Here is a 4013-nt window from a genome sequence, read left to right on the forward strand (position 1 = left end):
TTAGCCTCTGTGGCCCGTGAATGCCCGCTCCAGCCTCGGTGGCCCGTGAATGCCCGCTCCAGCCTCGGTGGCCCGTGAATGCCCGCTCCAGCCTCGGTGGCCCGTGAATGCCCGCTCCAGCCTCGGTGGCCCGTGAATGCCCGCTCCAGCCTCGGTGGCCCGTGAATGCCCGCTCCAGCCTCGGTGGCCCGTGAATGCCCGCTCCAGCCTCGGTGGCCCGTGAATGCCCGCTCCAGCCTCGGTGGCCCGTGAATGCCCGCTCCAGCCTCGGTGGCCCGTGAATGCCCGCTCCAGCCTCGGTGGCCCGTGAATGCCCGCTCCAGCCTCGGTGGCCCGTGAATGCCCGCTCCAGCCTCGGTGGCCCGTGAATGCCCGCTCCAGCCTCGGTGGCCCGTGAATGCCCGCTCCAGCCTCGGTGGCCCGTGAATGCCCGCTCCAGCCTCGGTGGCCCGTGAATGCCCGCTCCAGCCTCGGTGGCCCGTGAATGCCCGCTCCAGCCTCGGTGGCCCGTGAATGCCCGCTCCAGCCTCGGTGGCCCGTGAATGCCCGCTCCAGCCTCGGTGGCCCGTGAATGCCCGCTCCAGCCTCGGTGGCCCGTGAATGCCCGCTCCAGCCTCGGTGGCCCGTGAATGCCCGCTCCAGCCTCGGTGGCCCGTGAATGCCCGCTCCAGCCTCGGTGGCCCGTGAATGCCCGCTCCAGCCTCGGTGGCCCGTGAATGCCCGCTCCAGCCTCGGTGGCCCGTGAATGCCCGCTCCAGCCTCGGTGGCCCGTGAATGCCCGCTCCAGCCTCGGTGGCCCGTGAATGCCCGCTCCAGCCTCGGTGGCCCGTGAATGCCCGCTCCAGCCTCGGTGGCCCGTGAATGCCCGCTCCAGCCTCGGTGGCCCGTGGATACCCGCTCTAGCCTCTGTGGCCCGTGAATGCCCGCTCCAGCCTCTGTGGCCCGTGAATGCCCGCTCCAGCCTCTGTGGCCCGTGAATGCCCGCTCTAGCCTCATTGGCCCGGTCTTTGCCCTTTGGGTTGGTTTACGACCTGTTCCCAGGGCACAGCGTGGACACCTGAGGCAGCAAAAAGAGGAAGCAGCCCTCTGGCCTGCTGTTTTTCTGAGGACAGCTGGACATTTCTGTTCCCAGAGGGTGGCCACAACTGGTGTCCTCCCAACTGCTTTCTGGAGGGTGAAGTCCCTCCCCTTGTCCAGGTCTCCACCCCCACACTCCCCTCTCCTAGCTCAGGGCTATAGGGTTTAGGGACCATCAAACTGAGAATGTGTGAGCCAGGGGGTGGGAACGTGGCCCCAGGAAGTGTTCCCAAGGTAACCATGGTTAGCTGATCCCAGGTCAATCAAAGAATTTCTAGGGCAGAGGGCCCCAGGGGGTAGCAAGAGGAAGGGACCTGCGCATATGCCCCATGCCCAGAAAGGCATGAATAAAAGGAGGCAGAACAGCACCAAACGTGGAGCCCCGTCCCACTTCCTAAAGCCCTCCAGCCTGCTGCAGGGGCATGGCTGCTGGCAGTGAGCCCAGCCCCCACACAGCCCATCTGCTCGGCCCTCCAGCAGTTTCATTTCCTGCTCTGTCCAGCGCCCGTGCGGCCCCTGAGCCCTGCCTGCTCTCCCAGGTGGGATTGTGGGAGGGGAGGAGTCGGGCTGGCCAGCCAGTCTGATGACAGATTGCTCCATCAAGATTCTGCTCGGGGGCCTGGCCCGGTGGCTCAGTGGGTTGGAGCACCATCCCACACACCAAAAAAGGTTGCAGATTCGATCCCTGGTCGGGTGAATGCAGGAGACAACTGATCTCTCTCTCTCTCCCTCTTCTCTCTCCCTTTCTCTCTCTCCTCCCCCCCACCCCCTGCCCCCTTCCTCTCTCTACACACCCTCATGTGAGGATTAAAAAGAGAGAGAATTACTTGGGAAGGACAGGCCTGGTGTGGCCACTCACTCCGGACGCTCCCCTCTTCCTGCCTCACCTTGTCCACTGCCAAGCAGGCAGATTCAGTGTCTTCATCAACCCTCTGCCCTCAGCTAAGAAAGAGGCTGGTACGCTTGTCTTTTCTTGGAGAAAACGTGTCTTTGAGTCAAGAAGAGAGGAAGGGTGAGAGGCAAGCCTGGGGGCCCGGGCTGCTCATGGCCCCAAGCCCCAAGGGTTTCTCCGCTGCCAACTCAGAAAATACCAAAAAAAGCCCAATCGTAGCTACTAATCGTTCCATAAGTGGATGGGATTCAGCTGGGAAAGGGGTATTTCCATCCTGCTGGTGGCAGAACTGAAGTCAGAAGCCATCGCCAGGCGAGTAACTTTTTAACAGCTCCACTTGGAGGAGGAGAGGAAGAGGAGGGGCAGGCAGGCACTGGGGAGAGCAGCCCTTCCTGATGGCAGCCTGGGGGCGGGGCGCCCCAGCACAGGTGCTGGGCTCAGTGAGTCAGACTGGAAGGGTGGGAGTTGGGCACGGCCTGCATTTATGTGGCAGTGCCAGGGCAGAGTGGTCAGGGGCCTCCCGCCATGTACTTGCCTTGGGCCTCCAGGGGCAGAGCTGCCCCCTCCTCCCCCCCGCCCCGGAACTGAGGAGCCAGGACACCTCCAGCCCGTCCCGCAGCGATCCTCACCTCTGAGTCACCCTTAGATGAGCACCCCGTTATTAACAGGACTCTTCCTTCCGTGACTGTGCCTCACCCCCAGCTCTAAGAAAACTTCGGGGCAGCGATGGGAAGGGTAAGGATGTGCTGCCGACTTGGCCCTGACTCAGATTTAAGTGACACCCCCCCCCCCATGAGCAGCAAAAAACCCCTGAGCAACTCACTCACCCCGAAAACCAGGGCAGCAGCCCCTCCCTCCAGGGCTCCCATGGAAACTCACAAACTCCTATTACTTCTTTGGACACAAACAACACATGTGTCGGGCAAATAAATTGGGCAGCAGAGACGAGCAGAAGAGAATAAAAATCGCCTGTGATTTTAGCGGATTTACCCAGAGCTGCTCGAGTTTCATGCCTTCCCTCGCGTACTGTTACGTGATCAGCCATTTGCTTGCATCTGTGCCCTGTGAGTATCTTCCAGGTCAAAGAGTCATTTCCACAGCCGTTTCTTTAATGACTGCTGGTGTGCCATGTGAGATGCTCATTTTACCGATTCCCTCATCGGGTGGCCATCGGGGTGGGTTTGGTGTGATGGATAATGCTGCCAGGACCAAACCATTCGCTTGGCGTATTTCCCCAGCCACAGGCAGTGTCTCGGTATCAGGCACACAGCCATTTAGAAAGCAGAGGCCTGTGTAGACACATCGCGGGGCACAGCCTGGACCAGTTCTCTCTGCTGTGACTGGATGGGGCACTCCTGGGCCAGGGGGCTCACCTTGACGGGGATCTGCCCACCCAAAGGCCTGTGCCTGCCTGAGTGGCCCCTCTGAGAGCCACTCGGGTCAAAGCCTGCTGGCCTGTCTGGTGCAGATGGGCTGGCAGCAGAGGTGTGGGCGAGAGGGCCGTGGGCCCCAGAAGGAGCTGGGAGAGGAGCCTGGCTCCTGGGCCTGGAAGGCTGTTCTTGCCACCCTGGGGGGGCTGTTTTCCCAGCCCCTAGTCTGGGCTGCTGGTCTGAGCACAGAAAGTAATATTTGAAATTGGGCCTCGCTAGCCAATCCAGAGCTACTGAGTGCGCCTCTAACCCAGCTCAAGGCAGTCCTCCCAGGAGGACCTGGGGAGGGGCCAGAGCGCCAGGCTCCCACACCCCAGGTGCTGAGGGCGGTCCAAACAGGCCCTGCCCCCCAACTCCAGGCCTCCGCCCTGCCCTTCCAGCGCTCTGGGCGGGCGCCCAGGTAGCTCTGGAGCCCAAACCCGTCAGGCCAGTTTTGAGATCTGAAGGACGAGGCTGGTGAAGGATGCACGGCCGGCCCTGTGCTCCTCCTGCACTCTCTGCCGCCTGAGCCCACATCCGCCTGCCCTCAGCCGCGGGCGACCTCATGGCGTCTCTTCTGGGCCTGGGCCTGGGCCTGATGCTGGCCCTGAGCCTGCCGGGGGCTCGGGCCACGG

Source organism: Myotis brandtii, unplaced genomic scaffold (genome assembly GCF_000412655.1).
Source record: "Myotis brandtii unplaced genomic scaffold, ASM41265v1 scaffold1347, whole genome shotgun sequence".
Classification (NCBI taxonomy): domain Eukaryota; kingdom Metazoa; phylum Chordata; class Mammalia; order Chiroptera; family Vespertilionidae; genus Myotis; species Myotis brandtii.